General features: G+C 48.8%; 1 protein-coding gene across 2 annotated transcripts in view; it reads right to left on the bottom strand.

Moving 5' to 3' along the window:
• The window catches only part of LRCH2 (leucine rich repeats and calponin homology domain containing 2), a 2,196,342-nt gene that overhangs the window by 1,462,944 nt on the left and 706,844 nt on the right, over positions 1–26,554 (bottom strand). The gene's annotated exons all lie outside the window — the stretch shown is intronic.

Genomic DNA, 26,554 nt, shown 5'->3' with positions numbered 1-26,554 from the left:
TCACATCGCAGAACCATTTAAAGCTGACTCTACGTTCTCAATGCATTTAATCCATTGGAAACCATAGACTCTACCATTCTGATGCCATCCAGGCACACTGTAAAGCCCCTAGAAGACAGCCTTGATGCTGTCTAGCCTCAAGAACAAGCCACCAAGGTAATTATTGTCGTTTTGTTCCCCTGGCCTTCCTTAAACAGGCCATAGTGACATTTAGGACCTAACTTCGTGCCTTTTTGTATGTTATGTTACTTGGCATTTATATAGCGCTCTATATATCATTGGTATTGTTAGGCAGAAACCTGTGCAGTTCCCTTAGGGACCACTGCAAAAAGTTTAAGACCACAGGAGTAAGCAGTAAACCCAATTGGTAGCAGTTAGCACCACCCAGATTTACCTGGTAGCTGTGGCTAAGCAATCAGACTTCTCTCAAGAAGAGTTAGGCAGTATTTAGAGTATACACAATAGAGCTAAAAATACAGTAGAACAAGCAAACACTGACCAGAGCTTTGGTATTAAAAGTATATAATTATTTATTTAAAAATCCACTTATGAAAATACACTGGCACTAATATATCAAGCAAGTTCAAACACAGTCACTATACGTATATACACCTCCCTAGTTAATTATTCGACAAGTCTAGGTTAAGACACCACTTATTAGCAAAACAGAGGTGAGTGCGCAACCTTAGATGGCACTCCAATAATTTGTTAAAAAAGTAAGTAGGGAAAAGGCAGAGTATGGAAATAACACAGTACCAACACTTAAGAAACCACAGCAAGTCAAGAAAGGCAGGGTCTACTGTAGAGCCAAAGTTCATAGGCCAGGCCCATTCTTGGAGAGAGCAAGGCGGAATGTGCCCAAGATCACACATTGGAAATGCACTCAAAGTCTTTGCAGAAAAATGTCAAAAGAGGTTGGATCAGTTCAGAAAGGCAAAGTTAGCAGGTCTGAGGTCAACCCAGTTGGAAAGTCAAGGATTTACGGGACACCTTGGACAATCTGTTGCAAGGGAGACCAGGTGGGACACAGTACCTGAAATGATGAGAAAGCTCCAGCGGTGGCAGTTGTTCCTAGCAGCGGGTGCAAGTCGTGGCTTCGACCAGAGGAAGAGATGATCTCGACTAAGAAAGCTGGAGGTCGTTGCACTGCCAGGGATGAGACCAGCCGCGGAGTTCCTGATTAAAAGGTACAACCCTTTTATTTGTGGTCAGTGGAGAAGCGTGGCTATCCGGCCGCCAGGGTGCTTGGCACGGGCGATTCGACAAGAGACGTCCAGGAAGGCGAAAAAGGCGAACTGGTTGGTCCCACTAGCTCAAAGGGAAGAAGGCTCTCCTGGAAGATCTCCTCTGTTGTCGGGGAAGTGGTGAGTTCGTACAGCAGGGCTCCACCGGTGGTGTCGTCGTTGTAGATGGCTCAGCTTCTCCCCTCTTCAGATTCTTTAGGTCCTGTGGCGACTTCTGAAGTTCCAGTCCCCCAAAGCCCTGCTTTTATGCAGAAAAAAACCCCATTCAACAGCCTAGCTGACACTCAAACATGGTAAGTGGTGAGCCGGGCGGCTCACCACTGGGCCAATCACACGAAAGTGTGACTTGAGTTGCCAAGGCAACTCAGTCCAGGGTGCCTAATTGTTAGGCAGAAATATGTGCAGTTCCCTTAGGGACCACTGCAAAAGATTTAGGACTACAGGTGGTTGGCAGTAAACCCAATTGGTAGCAGTCTGTACCACCCAGATTTACCTGGTAGCTGTGGCTGAGCAGTCAGACTTCTCTCAAGATGAGTTAGGCAGTATATAGAGTATACACAATAGGTACAGAGATACAGTAGCACAAGCAAACACTGACCAGAGCTTTGGTGTAAAAGTATATCATTATTTATTTAAAGACACACTTGTAAATTACACTAGCACAAAAAGAGGTAAGCAAATTCAGCACACTGTCACTATTATATATATACAACCCTGATTACTTATTAGACAAGTCTTAGTGAGAAACACCACTTATTTTCAGACAGAGGTGAGCGCTTAACCTAAGATGGCACTCTAATAAGTTATAAAAAAAGAGAGGGAAAAGGCAGAGTTATGAAAGCACACAATTTCAATACTTTTAAAAGAACCACAGTGAGGCAGGTTAGGCAAAGTCTACTGGAGAGCAAGGAAGTTCAAATGCCAGGCCCACTCTTAGAGAGAGCAAGCAAAATGTGTCCAGGATCACACAGTGGGGTTATGCCCAAAGAGTATTTGTAGATAGTTCACAAGAGATTGAGAACAAGTCAGGAAAAGTTAGTTAACAGGCCCCCAGGCTAACCCAGGTTAGAAAGTTGAGGATTTACTGTCACCCCGAACGATCTGTCGCAAGGGAAGCCAGGCGGGACACAGTAACTGAAACGGGAAGGACGCTCCAGCGGGGGCAGTTGTTCCTGGCAGCGGGTGCAAGTCGGTGTTTCGTCCAGAGGAAGAGGCGGTCTCGACGTGGAGGAAAGATGAAGGTCGTTGCACTGCCAGGGAAGAACCCAGCCGCGGAGTTTTCCGGTTACAAGGTACTACCCTTTTCTTTGCGGTAATGGTAAACCGTGATATTCCGGTTGCCGGGGTGCTTGGCACAGGCAAGGTGGCCACGAGATGGTCCAAGAAGGCAAAAAGACGGGCGAACTGGTTATCCCCACCAGTCAAAGGAAGAAGACTCTCCAGACTGCAGATCTCCTCTGTCGTCTGGAAAAGTGGTGAGACGGTTCAGCAGGGCTCCACCGGTGGTGTCGTCATTGCAGGTCGGCTCGGCTTCTCCCTCCTCGGATTCTTTAGGACCTGTGGTGACTTCTGAAGTTCCAGTCCCCAAAGCCCTGCTTTTATGCAGAAAACCCTCATTCATCAGCCCTAGCTGTCACTCAAACATGCCGAGTGGTGAGCCGGGCGGAGTCACAGAAGCGAACACAAACGCCATTTTGGAACCGAGTTTCGGCAAAAAATACCAACCGGTGAATGTATATTAATTTAATAAACCAGCGGTATGTTCGAGGCTATATTAAAAAGTGGTAGCCTCGAACAATGGTTAAATCCCATAGGAATATATTCGCGGCCGAATATAAAAAGTAGTATCCACTGCCACCAGCCAAAACTCGGTCGGGGGGGGGGACTGGACAGTGCCCCCTCGAACAACAGACCCCGGGGCAATCGAATTGCCCCGACCAGTACGTCCACAATATGATGGTTTGTACTGGTTCTGTTCACAATTTAAGACTAGTAAAGCCAATGGTGACTTTACATGCCCTGGGAGACAGTAGTCAGTCCCAGGGTATGGAGTCTATGTTTGGGGGTCGCTACGACACCTCTGGGTTACTGCACGGAGGGTGCCGTGTAACCCATATACCAAAAACACATGAACCCTATGGGGTAAAGGACCCCATAGCCCATAAAACACATACAAAGTCAAAGGAACACCTCAAACCATGTCTGAGAGTGGGAGAAAGAGAGTTTCACTCTTAGCAGGAGAAAAAAATAAACCCCAAAAATCCAGCAAAGCTGCTGGGGGACTCACTAGGTTTGAGAAATTAGCCTTAACAGAGAATTCTCCCTAAAAGGTATGACCTCAAAGCGCTGGTAGGTTGAACACCCTCGGGAACCATAGTTCTGGTCAGTAGAGAGAGAGATGGTGTCATAGGGTGCATGGGTGAACAAGATATGTGTGCAGCTGATTCAATTGCCGGATGGTAGCTGCATCCTAGCGTTAGGTGTGGTGCTAAATATATCAGTTGGATGTGTGCAGTCTGGTGGGTGGACACCCAGACTGGGCTCTGGCTGCGTTATACCTGAAGGATGCAAATCCGAGCAACTAGGCTGGAATGTGCTCGGCTAGCAGCGTTTTATTAGGGTGATGAGGTGTTCATGGAGTCGTATTCATACGTGAACAGCTAGGCCGAATTAGTCAGGGGTATAGCTGTGTTCTAGTTGAATGATGGTGTAAAGTAGAGAGTAAGTGTAGTGATGTGATATGATGGTTATCTTTAAAGCGCCTGAGACCAGGCACGTGAACAGGATGCCAGGGAACAGGGCGACACATGGACACAGAAACATGGGGCTGGGTTTACAGTGACAGGAGGAGGGGATACAGCTATATAGCAACAGCATGGGAAGCAGGAAAGCAGGGTACACAGTTCTACTTGTCGGGCATGTTAACATTTACATTCCCATTTCTATCCAGATGCGATTCAGGCCAATGTTCACAGCTCCACCCAAGTGTAGGACATGCCAACATTTGCATTTCTATCAAGAAGCGACTCAAGCCAACGTTCACAATCCCGTCAGGGTTTGGCGGAGGCTAATGTTCACGGTTCTAACTGAGTGCGGCATTACCAACATTCACAGTCCTGTCCGGGTTCCGCATCGGCTAATGTTCACAATTCCAGCCAAGTGTGGCCAACCTTCACAATCTAGTATGGGTCTGGGGCAGGCTAATGTTCACGGTTCTAACTGAATTCAGAAGTGTGGCATTGTTAAAATTCAGAATCATCTCTGGGTCTGGCGCAGGCTAATGTTCACAAGTGTGGCATTGCTAACATTCACAATCCTATCTAGAAGTGACGCAGGCTACGGTTTACAAATTTAACTAGATTTGGCATTGCTAACATTCACAATCTAGTAAGGGTCTGGGCAGGCTAATGTTCACGATTCTAACTAAGTGCGGAAGGTGGGCATTGTTAACATTCACAATCCTGTCCGGGTCTGGCGTGGGCCAACGTTCACAATTCAAACTAAGTGTGGCATTGCTAACAATCATAATCCTGTCTGGGTTTGGCATAGGCTAATGTTCACAATTCCAATAAAGTGCGGCATTGCCAACAATCACAATCCTGTCTGGGTCTGGGGCAGGCTAATGTTGACGATACTAACGAAGTGTGTCATTGCTAACATTCACAATCCTGTCTGTGTCCGGCGCAGGATAATGTTCGAAATTCTAAACAAGTGCAGCAGTGCTAACTCTCACAATCTAGTATGGGTCTAGTGTAGGCTAATGTTCACAACTCTAACCAAGTGTGGCATTGCCAACATTCACAATCCTATCTAAAGGTGATGCAGGCTAATATTCACAGTTCTAACTAAGTGTGCCATTGCTACCATTTACAATCCTGTCTGGGTCTGGCGTAGGCTAATGCTCACAATTCCAACCAAGTGCGGCATTGCCAACAATCACAATCCTGTCTGGGTCAGGCTAATGTTGACAATTCTAACGAAGTGTGGCATTGTTAACATTCACAATCCTATCTATAAGTGATGCAGGCTACTGTTTACAAATCTAACTAAGTGCAGCATTGCTAACAATAACCCAATATTCACAGTTCTAACTAAGTGTGGCATTGCTAACATTCACAATCCTGTGTGGATCTGGCATAGGCTAATGTTAACAATTCTAACAAAGTGTGGCATTGTTAACATTCACGATCCTAATAAGTGACTGTTAGGGAGAATTCTCATTCAATGGCTAATTTCCCTTACCTAGTGAGTCCCTCAGCAGATTTGCTGGATTTCTGGAGTTATTGTTTTCACTTGGTGAGAGTGTGAGCTTTTCCCCCACTCTTACCCATGCTTTGCCATGTGTATTTCATCTGTTTCTGTGATTGTGGGCTCTGGAGTACACCACTTCAGTAGTCCCCTTCTTTTGTGTGTTGCACAGCACCTTCAGTGCAGTGACACAGGGTTGTCTTTCAGACTTCCCACCGACTCCATTTCTGAGGCGGACTACTGTCCCCCAGAAAAGGGGTAAAGTTGCCGTTAACTTTACTTAGTCATTTAACCACAGATCCAGTACACCCCATCTTACATGGAGCATTGGAAAGGGTTACTTCTTAGCCCTTTTTATCTGTAACTCCTCGAGCATTGTTTCGCTCGTTTAACATTTAGACTGGGCTGGTGGCAGTGGTATCTACCCTAACTTTTCTACCGCGATTATACTATATAAACGTGGTATTTTTGTGGGCTATTATATTAGCCTCGAACTTAAACCCGCTTGACCAAATACTTTTTCTTTTGGCTCCGGTCGGGTTTATTTGCCATTTCTTTTTGTTAAAGTCCTTCTTGTGTTTTACTTTGCGCGGCAAACCAGGTTTGCCTTCTTTGTTCACTGTCTTTTGGCAGGCTTCTGCCAAGAAGCCCTCCTCTAGGCGCCTGGGTGTCTAGGTGGGCTGAATGTGAGGGAGGGGTGTAGTCACCCCCTGCACAGGGTATCCTAGGAAACCGAAGTCGCACTTTGCAATGATTGGCTGAGTATGTTGTCCGGGCTGGACAACCCCCCTGCTGCTTGATTGACAGCCAGGCTGGGTGAATGGGCGATTTTCGCATAAAAGGCAGGACTCTTGGGCTAGAAGTCAGAGTGGCCACTGGAACTACAAGGAACCGAAGAGAAATGGAGAAGAAGTCGGCTGCTGCAACTATCCCATCCCGGTGAATCCCTGCTGCAGTCCTGAGCTATCTACTCTTCAACGACCAGAGAAGATCCAGTCCGGAGTCTTCTTCCCTTGAGCCTGGTGGGGATAACCAGCTCATCTTTTACAGCCAGAGGATCCTCTTTGTGGTCAAAATCGCTGCACACTGCTGTAGTGGTCCGTATAGCCATCTGAAGAGCCTCTCCTGTTTTTAAGGAGCACACCTTTTATTCACCGTTGCTGCTGCCGGCTTCAGCCCTGTGTGGTGCAGACCCCTCCAGACGTCCTCCTCCTTGCCGAAGCTCCAGGAACCGTGGGTCTGCAGGAAACTACCAGGAACAACTGACGTGGCACCAGCTTCTTCATTGACTAAGGTACTGTGTTCTGCTTGAGGAAATCGGGTGAATCCCTTTTTCTCCTCCTACAAGGCCTGCCCTTATTTTCCCTCCTTCTTATAACTTTTGCTTCCTCCATTGACAATATCTAAGTACTCCTGGCTAAGTTGAATCGTGAACTGTCTGACTGTGTGATCCTTGACAACAGGAACCCGATTCCATTTGACACTGGCTCCGGCCTATTGACTCTTGAATTTCTGTCCATGAGTGTTCTCTGATTCTGTCTGCCCTGACAAAAGATTTGCCTATGATTTTTGCCCCCAACTCTCTCTGGGTATCTCAGGTGCTAAGTGTGTTTTTGCCCCGGTAACATTTCTTGCCGCGGATAAGTGTTTCTTTAGTAAGACCGAACTGTCATTACTGTCAAAAAGTGATCGCCTATGTATTTCCGGTAACGTCTTTTGTTTCACTACACCGGTCTCTTAAAACATAGGGTACTTACCTTGAGCTATACCGTACAAAGTGAATTGGTTAGTTGTAGTGTATTTTACGTTATAACAGTTTAAAACTATATGTACTTATATTCTTTTACCTGAAACCTTGAGTCAGTGTTTGCTTGAGTCACAGTAATTGTGGTCCCTTTGTGTAATCTCTGCTACTGCTCATATACTCTTGAGATAAGCCTGACTGATCTGCTACTGCTACCACTTTAACATAGTAGTACAGGCTTGTACCAAAGGTAAAACGTGTATTACCACCTGTAGTCTTAATTGTGTGTAGTGGTCCCTAAGGGCACTGCACAGGATTCTGCCTAACAGTGACGCAGGCTATTGTTTACAAATCTAAGTGCAGCCTTGCTAACAATCACAATCCTATCTAGATGCGACGCAGGCTTTAAAGTCATCATCCATTATGTTCGGCATTGCTGCTAAGAATATTGCCTGTCCCTCTGTCTTAAACCAGAGTGGCTCTTTCATATCCAAGTCTAGATATTCTGAGTTTTCTAAGTGTTTGTATTTTTTCTTGAATTAAAGTCTCCTATTTTTTTTATAGAGACTTGGTTGGACATTTTGTTTTTCTATTTTGGTATCCACATACTACTGTTTCAAGCTTCTTTGCTAGGTCATATCCCTCCTAAAGAGAAAAGCCTGCCCTCAGTCCGCGTTAGCACAAGAGGCAAAGGAGGTACACCCACCAGGCTATTCCTCTTTCCTCTTTAAGATTGGCATGACTGCTAGTTGTAGTGTCAGGCTGTGATGAAATGACTTCTGCTCTGCAGGAGTACAGAGAGCCTACTCAGTCCCACACTAGTACTAAACAAGCAGTGATCCCAGTTAAAGGTTCAATAGGCACAGCCTGATGGGTATACCTCCTTCCCCTGTTAGGGTAGTGCAGGCTATACTCTTCAAAAGGTGTGTGAGCTGGTAGAGAAGCAGCAATATGGTAACAAAATGAAGACATCCAACCAAGGTTCTCTATAAAAAAAAGATCTTTAAATCAACAAATAGGCACTTAACTAATACAAACACTACTGTCTCACAACACCATGCCAGTAAGAGAAGGTACAGAGAAAGCAGACTGTAAAAAAGGGGCCCTCTAGGTTTGTAGACCGGGGTGCTCCGGCAAAGACATTAGGTCTTTCAAAAGGTTGAGAAGAGAGGCTTGGAAGTCTCTGGAGTCTGTTAAGACAGGCCAGGTGGACAGGGACACTTCAAATAAATGCCTGCTCTTTCAGGGCACCACATCTAGGCTTCAAGTTGCTCTTCTGCAGTTGAATTGGTGTTGGGATTTTCGAGTCGTGCTGTACCAATAGCGAGTTGGCGGTCAGACGATCCAGACCAAAACCCCAATGTATGGATTCTGGGTGAAATAATGCTTCTGTTGACTCGATTTGCCAGACCAGACGCAGCGACTCAGGTTCTTCCGCGGAGTTAAACCAGCGGTTATTTACAGACAGGACGATGCTGCTTCACAGTGAAAACAGATAAGTGGATTAAAGTATGTGGCGTTCCAAAGGCAACACTGCAGGTCCTGTGGCTGTTCCAAGCAGGCTCAGTGTCGTAAGGTGGAAGACAGGCATTGGGCAGCTTTCTGGGCTTTGCAATCGCTGGCAGGCACAGTCCTGGGTCTCTGGGGCAAAGAGTAATTTCATCTTCCCTTCCGTACCAAGAAGGTTTATAGCAGGGACGGCGTAGCCAACCAGCCATGGAGTAGGACGCGCTCCGGAGTGGCTGCTCCTATTCATCCGACGACGATCCGTGCTAAAGCACTAGGGCGACTTCACCCTGCGGAGCTTCAAGTACAGGCGGGAGCCAGAAAGAGCTAGATGCGGGGGTGCCTGAGATCCAGGGATGGAGCTGGGCAACAGTTGAGGGGGTTGATGTTGGGGATGGGAGGGGAGGTGGAAGGGGCGGAGAACGGGGAGTTGGGTAAATTGGGGAAGGGAAGGGTGGCGGGATGGAGAGAGGGAGGGGTGTTTGAGGTATTTGTACATAGGGGAAGTTTGAACGGGGGAACAAGCCTATATAGACAGGAACAGAAACGGGAACTGGACTGCACTGATGGGGGGGAAATGGGAACTACAACAAGCCATGGGGGACCTTAAGATAATCACATGGAATGTCAGGGGCCTCAACAGTTATTTAAAAAGAAACAAGGTTATGTTATACCTGCGTAGACAAAAGATAGATATTGTGCTGCTACAGGAGACCCATCTGACATGGGAAAAGCTAGGAACGGTTGTGAAAAAATGGAAAGGGGTCGCAGCGGGCTCGACATATTCTGCCTATGCCAGAGGAGTGCTCATCTGGGTGGCGCTGCATGTCCCCTTTAACCTGTTGTAGGAAACTGCGGAAGCTGATGGGAGAATGGTCATACTGAGGGGATTGGTGGAGAATAGAGAGATAAGTATTGTGAACACATACGCACCCAATCAGAATACGGCAACATATTTCAGAACCCCGAGTACTAATCTTAGCATGTGTATGGGAAGTGCAGTGATCTGGGGTGGGGATTTTAACTGTGTACTAAACCCTAGGGTGGACAGATCAAATCGGAAATTGGATAGACCTGCCCCGGCGGCAAGAGCGCTGCAGACACTGCTAGACGACTTTGGTCTGGCGGATGTGTGGAGAATGAAGCACCCCCAAGAAAGACAGTACTCGCACTATTCTGCCCCACAACAGTTATATACGAGGCTGGACTATGTCTTTGCCACGTCGGAAATAATGATGGAAACGGTGCAGGCAGAATATAAAGCGAGGGTCTTGTCAGACCACTCGCTCCTAGTTATTGGCTGGCAATACTGTCCCCCAAGAGCGAGGATTCCAACATGGCGTCTCCGGGCAGAGGCGCTTAAAGATCCCCTTTTTAGGGAAGATATAAGGGAGGAGATTATAAATTACTTTGAGGTGAATATGGGTAGTGTGGACTCGGTGAGCACGCTATGGGAAGCTTTTAAGGTGGTGTTGCAGGGCGTAGCCATAGAAAAATCTAAAAGCCTGCAAGGAGGAATCCTGGCTGATCTACATGAAGCAGAAAGGGAGTTGGAAAAAGCGCAGAGAGGGAATGATGACACTGGAATAGACACAGAGCTGATACTTAAATTGCAACAGACATGTGCGGAGCAATGGGATATACTGTGTAACCTTAATTATAAGAAATATATAGAGAGACAGCATGCGGGAGGAGATAAAACAGGAAGGCTTTTGGCATGGTTATACAAGAGCAAAATCCATAGACCCACCATTAGGACAATAACAAGAGAAGATGGCAGTGTAGCTGACACCCAGGAGGGAGTTAAAAAGGAGTTTGCAAATTACTACAGGGAACTATATGGGGATGTGGAGAGAAGCAGTTATGAGGAAATATGAGAAACACTAGAAGACATAGGTCTGCCCACAATAAGTGTCGAAGGACGAGAGGAGCTTGATGCACCGATTACCTTGGAGGAGTTAGAAGAAGCAGTGAGACAGCTACCTACTAGTAAGACCCCGGGGGCGGACGGGTTCCCAAGTGAGTTTTATAAAGTGTTCCCCCCGATGTTAGATATGCTAAATGAAGCGTTTGAGATGGGACGGCTGCCAGAGTCACTTAGAGAAGCGATTATAATACTGCTTCCCAAACCCAACAAGTCTGGATATAGCTGCGGCTCCAATAGACCACTATCAATGCTGAACCAGGACAGCAAGATATTGACAGCTGTCTTGGCAAGCAGACTGTCAAGAGTCATTGGCAAATTAATTCACCCCGATCAGACAGGCTATGTTCCGAATAGGAACATAACTCATAATCACAGGCGACTCCATCGGGTTGTCGAATGGGCGAGCAAGAACGAGGGTGAAATGGCAATAGTGTCCCTAGACGCGGTGAATGCCTTTGATTCTGTCAAATGGTCATGGCTGCTGGCGGCCTTGGCGGGCTATGGGATGGGGCCTGGATACATAAGATGGGCAAAGATGCTATACAGTGAACCGTTGGCTAGAGTCAAAACAGGAGCCGTGATTTCCGAGAGATGGCAGCTAGGCAGAGGTACAGACAAGGGTGCCCATGGTCCCCTATGCTATACATATTAGCTTTAGAGCCTTTGGCTATATACCTCAGATAACAGTACGATACTATAGGCATCGAAGTGGGAGGGGAGCGACACCTGATCTCCTTGTATGCGGATGACTTGCTGCTGTACCGGAAGTACCGGGAGGAGAATCTCCAGTACATCCTGGAGGTTGTGGATAGGTATGCGGGGCTGTCTGGCATAGCGGTGAACCCTCAGAAATCTATTATTTTCCCGCTAGGTAGTTACAAGGGGATCCCTGTCGGGCAGTTGCCGGTGCTGCAAACTCCTTGGGCTGTTGATACTTTTCGGTACCTTGGGATAGATGTGTACCACACAGTGGAAAAAGAACATAGGCATAATACAGAGGTAGCCATAGCGAAAATTGAAAAGAGTATGACATTTTGGGCAAAGTTGCCTCTAGCAATGATGGGGCGCAGTGCAATGCTCAAGATGGTGGTCTTACCCAGGCTTCTGCATTATTTTGGGAACATTCCGTACCTCATACCTAGGAAGTTTTTCACTAGACTGAACGGCATGTGCAGGGATTTCCTCTGGCAGGGTACCAGTAATAGGGTGGTACTATGGAAGTTGCAGAACTTTTATGAAAAAGGGGGAATAAGGCTTCCTATCTATGAGGTCTACTATGTAGCGAGCCAACTGCCATATATCCCTAAATGGCTCTCAGACGAAACGACCCCTGAATCCAGGTTGTTTAGAGCAGACTTTGCCCCATATTATTTAAAAGAGATGATTTGGCTGCCCAAGACAGAATTGAAAACACGTCCTGAGATGATGATGCTTGGGTGGAGGATCTGGCGCCTAGCATGTCGGATGATGGAAAACCCAGTTCCATGCTCCCCGCAGATACCGCTGGTAGCGCTGGCTGGAGGAGATGAGCAGCTACGAATGACAATTAGGAACCACTGGGAATCGATGGGGTTGGTAACTATGGGAGATGTCTGTCAGGAGGGGACCATCATACATTTCGAAGAGCTAGGTGAGGAAGTGGGGTTACACGTGGGTCAGTATATTACATACCATAGATTGGTGCAGGAAATTAAGAAAACTTGGCCTGAGACAGTACTGGAAGAAGAGCCAGATGTTACCGTAGACATGATATATGATATAACGGAGGGTGGGCGTGAGATTTCTAGATTGTACAAAATGACGATGTCCAAGGTTGGGAAAGAACTAACGCAACTGAGACTAGACTGGGAAGCGGAGGTGGGAGACCCGATAGAGGATGGGATGTGGTAACGTGCCCTGGGGTACCATAAAAAGGTGTCAAGAAACGCCAGATTGAAACAGATACAATTATATATTACGCAGAGGGCTTACATGACACCCCTGAGGATATCAAGGTTTGAAAATGCCGGTACACAAGCATGTCCCAAATGTGATGAAGAACAGGCTGACATGGTACATATGTTCTGGCCCTGCCCGGTGATTGAGCGCTTCTGGAGCGAAATAGCGGGGAAACTATCGGAAAAGGGGGTCACTATTGTCATAGACTCGGCCTGGGCCTGCTTACTGGGGAGGTTCCCCAGATCGCAGAAACTTAAGCATGTCAATAAACAGAAGGATTTAGCTTATGTGCTCGCAAAAAGGAGGATTGCCATGGGATGGAAGGCTTGTCATAGGCCACGGGTGGAGATGTGGTGGAATGAGTTGCAGAAGTGGGCAGAGGCGGAGACCATGGTCTGGCAGGAGGCAAGCAACATAGGGGGAGAAGAATAGGTGGGAACCCTGATGGCATGGAAATCGTTGGTAGCAGAACTGTTTGGAACGATACAAGATCTGACAGAATCCACTGAAAATGAGACCCCACCATGTGATGCGGATACAGAGTGAATGGAATAAATAGGCTCGTAAGGGGGTGTGGGACAAGGGGAGCAGTGACCAAAACTGTGTAATGAACAATGAGAAAATTGTACTATTAATATTTGCACTACATGTTTGGTTTGTATTGGTTTTCTTTGTTAAAAATGCAATAAAATAGTTAGAAAAAAAAAAAAAAGGTTTATAGCAGGGACCTTAATGGCTTCATCACCCCCAGTGGCACACACCTGGACCAGTTGTCTCAATTGTAGTAAGCCTTCTTCCAGCCAACTGGGCCTTTGATATGGTTAGGGAGAAGACTATGGCAGAGGACTTTGAAGCAGACTGTACTCTCAACATAGTTCCAAGTGAATCATTCAAGATGGGTACTAAAAGGAATCCCTTCTTTATATGGGCAAAATGCCACATCAGATTGCTCCATAGGAATACAGTTATGGGTTAAGTCCAGCCCGCTGTAACATATGTCTTTTGCCATGTGATGCCATACCCAGAGTGATTTGTCTCCAGGAAGTGGTGAGGGGGAAAGAAAGTTAGGGAGTAGCACCTATCTCCCGACTGAAGATCCAACCTGGGCAAGTCCACCCGCTTCATCTGTCTGCCAACATCAATAGTAATCTGCATCCCAGCTGAACCCCCAGGAAGTGTTACTGATCCCTGGAGGACATAACCAGACTTCTCAGGGGGAATCAAAAGAAATTGACCATATGGACCCATATGGTGTGGGGAGTACAGTCAAACAAGACCAACTGAATACACATGCAGAAACATCAATGAGCCACTATCGACCAAAGAAACAAATCCAATGTTTGTGGATGTATAATCTCAGGAGACACCATATCAAAACCAGAAATGGCTTTGATTTCGTTTTGCCACCAGGCTATTGGAGCACACAAAGATATTTTGAGCCTGAGGGGCATATGGTTAAAAATACACCTCTGCCTGTTGAACTTTGGGTGAACGCAGCTGTGTTCAGGCATGCAGGTGAATTTTGACCCTGCCCTCAAGTCAACTGCTGGGGAATGGCAGTAGATTGTTCTATCAAGATACATGGGAGAACTATGCGTTTTGGCATGTGGCAATATGAAAGTGGGGACCGATTTGACAATGTTCACTCAGAAACCTTATGGAGGGGGCGAGCAGCACGCCCGGGGGGAGGGTGCCCCAAGCAGCGGGTGGGGTGTGTGGGAATCGGGGTGGGGCTGTGCAGGGGCATGAGGGGGAGGACCTGAGGGGCAGCACGCACAGGGGGAGTAGGACCTGGGGGTGGAGGCGCATACACTGGGAAGGGGACACACACGGGGCAGGGGAACTAGGAATGGTAAGGAGTGCACACAGTAGGAGGGGGACCGAGCGGCATGCACAGTCAATTGGCTCTTTCTCAGGTTTCTGGTTCCTTCTCACCAGGCTTCTCTCACAGGTTCCCCTTGACACCCTCTCATCAGACCTCTCTATCTAAAGCCCCAGGTACTCCTACCATCCTCATCACCAGGTCTTAATGTCACAAGTCAGATTCCTCCTTCAGTCTTTCTACAGCGTTATCTGCTTCAAGCCACTGCAGTTCAGTTTGCTCCCACTGAACTCAGACCCACAAGAGGCACATCCAATATGGCTTTCTTCATCTTAGCCTGTCTTTATCTCAATATTGGCAACAATGATTCCACCTTCTCCCAGGTGGGGTTGTCATCCTCTCAGGGTTGTAGAAGCAGGTTCTTCCAGCTCTTCCCAATAAGCAGTTCTCCAGGGCTGCCTTAGGCCAGGCAGAAATCTCACTTCCAGGCCATGACAGATAGGCATACCTGCCCATGTCCAATACACAGAAGAACTGTGTGCAGCCTCTTTTATGCCCACGAGGCTGTGGGCTTTGTTGTGAGCAGACTCCTGATTGGCTTTCCCCAGCCTCCTAAGTTTCTCAGTTCTGATTAGTCTGGTAGTCCTGGGATTTCAATGGAATCTCTTATGAAATAATAATTTGTTCTCTGGCAAGATTTAATTTGGTAAAGTCCACTTGGGCATCCAGATGTTCTCGTTACTTAAGGTGACGCTTTAAAAAAGGTATGCATCCTCATGCGCCATCTTGGTTTCTTCTGATACTATTCAGAAGCTCCATGCGGCTCCACATTTAAGCAAATGCGTGGATGGACTTTGCTCTCGCCACAACTCGGAAAGTAGGAAAGCTGTTGGCACGCTTGTCTGCTGGTGCCACGTCTCTCCTCCGATTTGATGTTCATAGACTAGCTTGGTTGAGCAGCCCTGGCTTCTTCATATACAGTGCTGCAGCTCCATGTTAGAATCTGGGACCATTAGTTTTCCTTATGCCTCAAGTTTTATTACATTAGTAGACTGCCACTGCATCTCAGGGGGAAGACTAGAGCCCAAGCAATCGCACCCTTTCCACCAAACCCGGGGCACATACCTGGAAGTGGCCAGACCAACTCAGCCCCCTGTGACTCTGTTTGCCCCATATAAAAGATGGGGATTGCCTCTCTCACCAAAATGCTCTTAGTCAACCGACTGTCTCTTTTCCCATGCCTGCACCAATGGGCTTAGCGTTAAAGGGCAGGACTTGGATGCCCTGCACCATTGTGCATCGTGGAGCACGAAAGAATGTGCATCGTATGATGTGGGGGTGCATAAATTAGATCAGCAAAAGTCACTGCCAGCCAAGACAGCTGGAGCAGCAGAGACATGACCCTTCACACTGTCAAATAATTAGTAGCCTGTAGAGGGCGCTAGAGCGCGACCAAGGTGGCGGCTCTTGCGTGAGCTCCGACGGCGCAACTTCATTAATCCTTCTAAAATAACGCATCCAGGGGCCATCCCACACCCCCTGAAGTAGGACAAGCCTTCTTGGGCTAAGCGCACCAGCCATACACCCTCTGACGGGGGGGGGGACCTGCGGCTGCCTAGCTGGCTCGGAGATCAGAGGGGTGATGCCCGCATCGGCTGTGTCCCGCGGGGGTGTCCGCGATGCAACGGCACCGTGGAGAGGAACACTGGTGCTGCTAGTGGCGCAGGGGGATAACGCACAAGAGCTCTGCTGCTGAGCCTAACACTGCGCCGAGGAATCGTGCCTAAAGGGCATGTCCGGCTTCACCAACCCACGCTGCGGCCACCGGAGGAGAGCGGGCGTCGGCGGTGCGGAGGCCAGGTGGGGCAGCCTCGCCAGCGGGGCTCCGACTACGCACACCAGAGAGCGGGCCCAGGGGCATCATAACAGCGAGTCCGCCCCTGCAGCCACCCGCTGAGCAGAAGACCTCCGGTTCACCATCTGGGGGCACGGACAGCGACACGGGGAAACAGCGCCAGCAGACGCGCTCTAGGAGAGCCAGGCCCCCCTCTCGCGGTCTCTGGGATCCGACTTTGCCAACCCACGCTGCACCCATCGGAGGAGAGCGGGCGCTGGGCACGCGAGGGCCCGGTGGAGAGGCTTCCCCAAAGGGGATCAGATGGCGCATGCCAGACAGTGGGCCCAGGGGCACCATAACAGCGAGCCCGCCCCTGCAGCTATCCGCTGAGCAGAGGACCTCCGCTTCACCATCTGGGGTCATGGACAGTGACGCAGAGAAACGGTGGCAGCAGACACGCACCAGGTGACCCGCCCCCTACCCCTTGTGGTCTCTGGGACAGAGAACACTATGCTCCAGGCAAGGCACGGGACACATCAGCAGGGCCTAAGGCTGCCTTCAGAGGGCCGCCTCCCCAACCCCCAGTGGTACAGCTCCCACAGTGGGAAGCAGATAACAAAGGCAACATAAAGCCAAACTGAGCACTGACAAACATACCAGCCAGCAAGTCCCCAACTCACGTACAAAAGGAGCCCAGGGCTGGCCCCCCGGGACATCCAGTAAACCCCCATAAGAGCGCAACGCAAGGCGACTGACAACGGAAAAACCCCAAAACCCCAAAAATTGGGCGCGAACCTGCTGAACAAAGGGAGTCACCCCCACCTGGGGCTGCCTCACACGATACAAACACCCTTGCTGGATCCAAAAACCACAGGCACTGCCATTCAACCCCTAGAGGTGGAACAGGAAAGGAGGGAAGACCTACAGATAATCCGACACTCTCTGTCCAGACACAGCGGAACCGCCACGATGGGGAAATCGGATAAATCTCAGAGGAAGCTGACATTCGAGACAGGGACCATAGTCAAAACCCCAAAAGCAAACGAGCTACAGGAGAGCCCAGGAGGGTCTATACCCCAGGACGAAGACGCCGCGCAAACCACAGACAGCAGGGAAATCCTGCTCGAACTAAAAGCGGGTATTGGCAACATAGACAGTAAGCTTGACTCCCTGTCCACAAAAGTAGATCAGTTAGACAAACACGGGGACAGGCTAGACACAGCCAAAGAACGAATATCTGATGACCCTACAGGGTCCCGACCAGCCGGCCCATCCCCGGAACAGCCCCGGAACAGCCCCGCGCCCAATAATAGCAAAATTGCTTAACTTCAAAGACCGGGACGCGATCGTCTGCCTTGCAAGGGAGAAAGGGAACCTACGACACGACGGAGACGACATCCAGTTCTTTCCCGACTTCTCCCCGTCACTCCAGGCGTTATGCAGAACTTTTACCGGAGTGAAATGCCGGCTACAAAACAACAAACTACTATACTCCATGCTCTACCCAGCCAAGCTGCGAACCCAGCACAACGGCAAATCACAATTCTTTAACACATCCGAAGAAGCAAACTCATTTCTCGATAAGCTGGGGTACAAACAAAACATCGCCAACCCGAGACCGCAGAGGAGAGACCGAGCAGATAGAGACCCGCCATGATGCCCACTCATACCCATCACAACACCGCCCTATGCCAACCACACAGATTCCCCTGGATTCTACAATCACACCAGATCTCAGGGTGCGCCAAACCTTGGAAGTTCTCTAGCGCCCCAAGCACAGCTTTATGTTTTGGGACTTTGGGTGGGGAAACTGGATGGGCAAGTTGGGGGTTGCCCGTGATGGGGAGGGAAATTGTTTAATGTTATGGAAGTGTGCTCATCAGGGAACCACACCCCCCCGCCGGTGTCCGGGATTGCCCAATAGAGGCACCAAGTTTGGCCCTCGACAAGGAAAACAAGAACTCAGGCACAACATCATAGGAATGTGGCCCGACACGATTAAATGTTAGCTTGCCCCAGAACCAACTAAAAACTGTTATCCACATACAACATTCAAGTTAGCTACTTGGAACATTAAAGGGGGCAATAACCCGACCAAAACGAGAAAAATGACGCAGTACCTCCAGAGACACAAAGTGGCCATTGCCCTGATTCAGGAGACCCACCTCCTTCCCGGAAGTGAGAACCGCTGGGCCCGAGATTGGGGCTGCCATAGATACTTTGCATCACATTCCTCATACGCCAGAGGGGTGGCAGTACTAATACATAGATCTCTGAAATTCAAGCTACTTGCAGTCAAACACGACGAGGAGGGGAGGTCACTTCTGGTACATGGGACCCTGAAAAATACATTATCATAAATTCCTACGGACCAAACACTGACGGAAACAACAACTTCGATTGGGAAATGACGCACCTGGGAGAAGCGAGATCGGCACAAATCATATGGGCAGGTGACATGAATACTGCACTCGACCCACAGAGGGACAGATCCCACTCGACGTCCACAACCACCTCTAAAGCAACCCTCCAGATTCTCGAGATTTGCAAAGCTTATGACCTGGTGGATAACTGGAGATGCTAACATGGCGAGTCCCGAGACTACACATTCCACTCCTGGTTCCACAAGTCCAGTTCCCGCCTGGACTACATATTGGTCTCCGCACACAGCCAGGCTCAATGGACAAATAGTCAGATATGGCCCAGATCGCTATCAGACCACTCAGCGGTCACGGCCAAATGCACCCCACCGGATCCATCAGAAGGGAGAAGACACTGGAGATTCAAACCTGGATCCCTACAGGACCAGGTGTTCGCTGATGAACTCTGCACAGAGATCATAGCTTTCCTCGAAATCAACCAGGGCTCAGTGACGTCTGCCGGAACCCTGTGGGAATCCCTGAAATGCTATGTCAGAGGGATCTGTTTAACCAAAGAACAGGGTACATTAAAACTCATTAGACGAGAACTGTCCTCGAGTGAGGACCGCCTAAAAGAACTCAAACACTTACAGACCACCTCACCGGAGCCACGGGTGCTGGCATCACTGAAGACAGAACTAGACAAGTTCAGAGCGGCAGCGGACTGTGAAATAAAATTCCTATCACATGGCCACCGCATCTGCCAATATAGTGAGGGGCAGAAACCAGGCGCCCTCCTAGCGAGGCTGATTGCGGCGGACCGAAAACCCACACAGATCGAACAGATCCTGTCACGATGCCCGCTCCCGGGGAGCCGGCTCAGGCCCTGCGTCCCCGAAAGCGGACATCAAGTCCCCAGGGAAGGTCCCAGCAACCCCTTATAGGGGCCCTTTGGACAGCGTCCTGGTGCCTATGGCGCCATGCTCATAGAAAACGTCAGTCCTGGCGCCATAGGCGCCAGGCTCATTATGAAAGTGTTTGGGTGCACTTACCTGATGCAGACCATGCTGCAGAACCCCGGCCTCCTTGAGGCCTGAAAGGAACTACTTTACCTGTGGGACTCATTTACCACCCGGGCGTGGTCGGGGAAGGATACATACCTGATTGGAGGAAGGACACATTCTAGGAACTTCTTCCAAGGCTATTTAAACCACACCCGATCAGCCACACGTGCTTCGCGTTGTTCTGCATCTAGCAGCTGGACGCTCACCGTGTCTGCTCCTGCATCTTGACTTCTGCCACACCTGCCAGCATCCTGAATCACCTGCAAAGGAAGGGAACAAGAGAACAGAAGAAGGAAAAGGCCTCACCTGCTAAATCTGCATCCCAGAGACATTTCGCCGACAATCCTGAAAAGGAAGACATTTATTTTTAAAAGCACATCGCATTGATCGCTGCAGCGCCGCATTCTACTCACCTTTACAGGGGGCCTCCATGTTCAGCAGCGACCATCCGGATTCACAGTCGCACCCTCGCGTCTAGGGAGAAAAAGACAAGAACAAAGGTGAGAGAAAGAAGGGAAAAGGGAAGCTAAAACTCCATGTCAAGACTTACCTGTTGGGTCATTCCCTTTTCATTTCGGGTCTGCGCCGCATCCAGGCATTTTCGGGCCCCTAAGGGGAAAAACACATCAGCGTTAATGAGTGAATGAAAAGACATTACCAAAACACTCATTAAAGACTTACCTGATTTCCAGAAGGATTTCACCGCTCACCTCGGGTCGATGCCTGTTCCCCGGCATTCCGTACCCCGGCCCCTATGGGGAAAAAGACACTAGCATTAGAACATTAATGCATGGACACAAGGGGAACCACTTATAGAAAAACTTACCTGGAAGCCAAGCAAGTTTGGTTCTCACCCATCCGAAAATCCAGTGACGTAACTGGATACCAACGTGCCCCTGCATCAGAAGCAGGATGGAGAGCTCGTCCTTCCAGACCCTAAGGTGAGACGCTACGGGGAAGCACAGAAGGGTTTTGAGGAGGGTGAGAGGGGTAAGTGGGAGGCCGATTGCATTACCCCGCAGACAGTTAACCCCCTATTCTCACCTACAGAAGCATACTTCTGCGAGTCAGACAAGCCAGATCTGGGGCCCGGTCCAGTCCGTCTTCCGAACCCTGCGCATCACCTTAGACGAGGTCACAGCAGCGCGAACCAGGCCAGCGCCCCCGTGGGAGTCAGGTGAGCGTTACAGATACGAAACTCCCAGGGATCCCTAGTGCATAACGACAAGGAAATAGCCGAAACATTCTGCGCCTATTACCAAAACCTATACAAGACCAATTACACTGCCACCCAGGAGGAATTGGTGCACTACCTGTCTGATATAGAACTGTGCTGGGTGGACGCCACGCTAAGGGAACCCCTAAACTCACCCATCACACCAGAGGAAATCCTCCAGGCCATCAAGGACCTACCAACCACTAAACGTGCCCGATCATCAGAAGCAGGATGGAGAGCTCGTCCTTCCAGACCCTAAGGTGAGACGCTACGGGGAAGCACAGAAGGGTTTTGAGGAGGGTGAGAGGGGTAAGTGGGAGGCCGATTGCATTACCCCGCAGACAGTTAACCCCCTATTCTCACCTACAGAAGCATACTTCTGCGAGTCAGACAAGCCAGATCTGGGGCCCGGTCCAGTCCGTCTTCCGAACCCTGCGCATCACCTTAGACGAGGTCACAGCAGCGCGAACGAGGCCAGCGCCCCCGTGGGAGTAAGGTGAGCGTTACAGATACGAAACTCCCAGGGATCCCTAGTGCATAACGACAAGGAAATAGCCGAAACATTCTGCGCCTATTACCAAAACCTATACAAGACCAATTACACTGCCACCCAGGAGGAATTGGTGCACTACCTGTCTGATATAGAACTGTGCTGGGTGGACGCCACGCTAAGGGAACCCCTAAACTCACCCATCACACCAGAGGAAATCCTCCAGGCCATCAAGGACCTACCAACCACTAAAGCACCTGGCCCGGACGGGCTCATAGGCAAATTCTACAAAGCATTTGCGCCCATCCTTGCCCCACTACTGCTGCAGGTGTTTGAGGAGGCATTATAGTCCGGGTGACTACCCCCGACCCTCCGAGAGGAAAACATGATCCTATTACATAAAGACAATAAACACCCAGAAGAATGCGGCTCGTACCGACCAATCTCACTGATCAACTTTGACAATAAAATATTAGCCAAGATCCTGGCCGCCAGACTCATTCCCCTAATGCCCGCGCTGGTGCTTGCCGATCAAGCCGGATTTGTACCAGGCCGCAATACGACATTCGGCATCAGACGCATGTTTGGAGTCATGGAAGCGCTAGACCCCTCGCACCAAGCGGTAGCAGTCCTTCTTGATGCTGAAAAGATTTTCGATTCCATTGAATGGCCTTTTCTCTTTGAAATCCTCCAACGAATGGGCCTTGGCAAAAGATTCCTCCAGCTAACAATCCTTCTATACAACCAACCCCGCTCGAACATCATTCTAGGGAAAACCAGATCGTCGGCAATTGTTCTACAGCGGGGAACAAGACAAGGGTGCCCCCTATCCGCCCTGCTCTTCGCACTAGTAATGGAACCCCTCGCCTCAGATCTCCGTGCTAGACACATACAGAGGCCTCACCTTTGGCCCCCACAAATTAATAATCTCCCTGTATGCGGATGACATCGCTCTTTACATACATGACCCGACAACAAATCTGAATCCAATAATACGGGACATAATAAAATTAGGCAACTTCTCCAGCCTAAAAATCAACCATAGCAAGTCAATTGTATTCCCACTCAACCCAGAGACCCAAGAGTTCCCGGATGACTTTGGCTTGAAATGGGAACACACAAATACAAATGTCTGCTACTTAGGCATCCAAATGGCCAGAGACCATCAAACTCTCTTCCAAGATAACTACGGTAAAGTAATTCAAACACTACAGGGGAAAATCGACAGATGGAAATCACTGCCACTCGCCCTATGGGGTCGGGTGTCGATAGTAAAAATGGTGATACTCCCCAAACCACATCTCTTTGTAAATCTTCCCCTACTGGTGCCCCAAAAACATCTCCGACACTTGAGGAGTTTAGTTTTGGAACTCCTGTGGGTGGGCAAACCGGCCAGAATAGCCTATAAATCACTAATCCAGCCAGTACAAAAAGGCAGAATGGCGCTCCCTGACTTCGAACGTTATTACTGGGCAGCAGAAGCCCAATTCCTGGGTCATTGGTACGCCACGCATTTCATCCATTCTCATGTCCAGCTAGAGCGAGCTTTCGCATCCCCCAACCTGCTTAGAGCAGTCATTTTAGGCCTGACACACACCCCACACAACACACAACACTCTAAATATGGTTCTCTCCACCATAGCAAAATGGAAACAAATTGCGCTGAAATGTAATATTCAGACTATATTCAGACTAGGTTCTCTCCCCTTCTACCGGTAAAATGTATCCCTGGAATCCCCCTGACCGCAGAAAAAGTCTATTTAAACTGGGTCGACAAGTTGAAACTTAAAACCATGGGCGACCTCTTCACTCCCCAACAAGCCAAAACCTGCGGAGCCTCCACCGCCCATGACACGTTTATTTACTTCCGCCTCAGACGCTCCCTTCAAGCCGTATTACCCTTGTTTCCGCAACAACCCGCAACTTGGCAACTATTGCACGGGGGTTATCCAGTCACAAGGGGAGGGTAAACTAGTCTCTATGCTATACAAATCACTTCTAACAGAAACAGCCCCAAATCCGACAACACCCAAAGTGAGATGGGAAAAGGCCCTCCAGATCTCGATCCCAGATGAGGAATGGGAATACGTTCTCGCACAAACCCAGAAGGTATCGCTGAATACAAGATATAAACTAATACATCTGAAATTCATTCACCAAGCGTACCATACCCCAGCTAGAGTTCACCACCATCACCCCTCGACCCCCTTACAGTGCGGTCGCTGCGGCGCGCCATCGGCGGACTTTCTCCACCTCGCATGGTCATGCCCAGCCATACAACGATTCTGGGAAGCGATAATGGAAAAGACAGCCGCAATAGTAAGCATGCCCAGAGAACCCGACCCAAAGTTCACACTCTTGGGACTCACCAAATATCTTCCCTCCTCAACACGCAAATTAGGAGGGCTGCTGCTACTGTTGGCGCGCAGGAGAATCGCAATGTCATGGGGAAAAGGACCCACACCCACCGCACAGCAATGGCTGAAAGACCTATCATACTGTCAGCACATGGAATCAAACTTCATCAAGCTGTTACCCCTACACGCTCGACCACCTGATATATGGGGCCCATACATCGCCTATTTGTTATCCACCGGAAACAGCAACTCTTCGAGAGAAACTTCCCCAGAGCCACAACCAAATCACACGTGCACACGTCCCATTCAGAGAACGGCAACAAACCGTTAACTACTACTAACTCACGCGCGGGTGCATCCCGGGGGGATCGGGCGGGGGGGGAGAGGCGGTATACGAAGCACATGTTACTTCCATGTTTTACGTTATGTTACATTATTTTGCTTACTGTATAATCAGTTGAATATACCAAAAATAAAGGTTTAAAAAAAAATAATTAGAAGCCTGCAAGCAACGCCAGCCACATCTGTGGTGGGACAAGCCAGTGGCCTGCACAGTGGGCACCTTTCCTCTCCTCAACTCTGGACCTGCCCTTGTTCCATGAATAAAAAACCTTAATTGTTACAGCGGAACCACAGAAATAACATTGTATTTTGGCTGCTATGGCTTTTAGCAATTGACAAACCCTCCTCCTTTTGAACGCACCGGTTTCTCTTCCTCATCGTCTGTTGCAATACTTTGGCCACGGATGGCACAGGCACCAACATATGCTCCGAAACCAAAATCTTTTTTATTTTTGATAGCACATCCTCTCTAGAGTGTGTAGGAGCTTTACAAAGTTTGCAAAAGACTTCCTATTGTCTACAAGTGTCAATACACTTGGTTCCTTCAGAAGCGTTACATGCGGGTGCACAATGTGCACTCGTCATTAGCCATTGGCTAGTGATAATTGACTCTTGGCCAGTAAGACATGGTGCGCTATGTGTATGTGTGAAATGACTATGGCTGGCTAGTACCTTGCAACTTGTTTTATTGAATGTTTCAGCACAGAAGGGCAAGAGAAACATAGCAAAGGATAGATGTAATATAACCAACTTAAGATCCTAGAGACTCAACCTGGTCCAAACTGTCTTTAACTTCAGGGGAGGGGCGGTCTTGCCTTTCTTGCAGGTTCTCATTATGTGGCCCTCTTGGTAAACCTAATCTTGTTTTCAGGGTCCCGGCACCCTTCTTTCACACAGTGTGACTTGCAGTTTCCGGCACGTTTGTAACTGTCCATCTCAGTCCTACAGTGAGGTTTTCTCAAACCCTTTTGCTTTCTTCTCAGTCTCTTGGGCTTTAGGGTTTCCTACAACCTCGTATCCCTACCAGTATCCCAGGCTTAAGTCATTGGTTCATTTTTGGTGTTCAGGGGTGGCACAGGTTTTAGAAGGCTGTGGCACAGTTGTCTGCAAATTTCTACCTTTTGCTCCTAGAAGGCCCCACTATGCTGACCCTGGAGCTACTCACTGGTTGCACCTACTGCTCATACTTCCTCCCACCGAGGGAATGGCCTCTCAGTCTGGGACTTTCTGCAACCGGTTTTGGACCCAGATGGGGCCTTCTCAGCCCTTACTAACGTCTCCATGTGATCCTGGTGAACCTCTTCACCCTCCTACTGATGTTTACTGGCATTATCCTGATCTCTTCTGAGGTTCATCCCCTTCCTATCAGCTCCTCCTGCTGTTCTCTAATCTCCTGAATTTGTTCACAACCGCCTACCTTGGACACCTTCTCGCTGTTACAACCCTTCTTCTCTCGCCCAATCACCTGAGGTTCATCAACATCATCCTCAATTCCTCATCCTGCACTTGATGTTGCTCTTAACCTTTCCTTCCATCTCCTCTGGATGTTGGGGTCATCTCCTTAAACCATCCATCCCGCCCCATCTGATGCTGGTCTCTTAAGCTTGTGTGGAAGAAAGGTAACATTAAGCTAATAAAAATGGAATTGAATTGAAGCGGAATACACCGAAACGTAATGCTGCACCCCATAGCTATATCATGCTAGTGAAACCTTAGCAGTGTTATCTCAGCAGCAGACATGTGTGGACCTTCAATAGATTAAGGGTTTGGCTTTGAGGTTGCTTGTTTTAGAGGACTCAGAGGACGTTGAGCCTGCACAGATGACAAGGCTCCAAAAATGCTGTTCAGCAAGAAATTGGGCCACGGTTGTCTGGTCCTATGTTTTAGACCAGACTGGTTAAGGCCAGAATGGAGAATAAACTGCAAGTTACCAGAGGTTGTCATAATGGGAGGGGGTTCATGCCCCTGGGCGGAAATCGCTAAAACAGTAGTTGTCATGTGTAGTGGCAAAACAGAAGTGGGCACTGAGAAAGGACTATGGATATATGAAAGGGTTCATTGAATTGGCAAGAGGCGTGGTACATCACCCGGAAGGCCTAGTGATGGGTTCCATAATGTTCCTAGGTTTTGAATCAGTCAAGTGACTAGTGGCCATTAAAGGCAAGATGTATGGAAGTCAGGTCAGGTTGGAGCAGTCAGTACTTGATAGCCATAGAATGATGTTCTTCCTTGTCTTGCAAACCAATTAATAGAGAAGCTTCTGAAATGTCATCTCCCGAAATTGAAGTATGAACCTGGTTTTTCAGACACCCTGCATCCACCTCCCCCTCTATTGACTATCCTCCTTCCACTCTCAAAACCCAGTCTCTCAAAGCTCCTCCTTGTTTCCAGCCACTGCCAAAGTATCTCCAGGAGCTCCCTCTACAAACACCTACCCTGTCAGACTGAGAGCCTGGGCC

Source organism: Ambystoma mexicanum, chromosome 5p, assembly GCF_040938575.1.
Source record: "Ambystoma mexicanum isolate Mex_15411 chromosome 5p, UKY_AmexF1_1, whole genome shotgun sequence".
NCBI lineage: Eukaryota > Metazoa > Chordata > Amphibia > Caudata > Ambystomatidae > Ambystoma > Ambystoma mexicanum.
The sequence above is the reverse complement of the archived record's forward strand: the minus strand, read 5'-3'. Positions and strand labels throughout refer to the sequence as shown.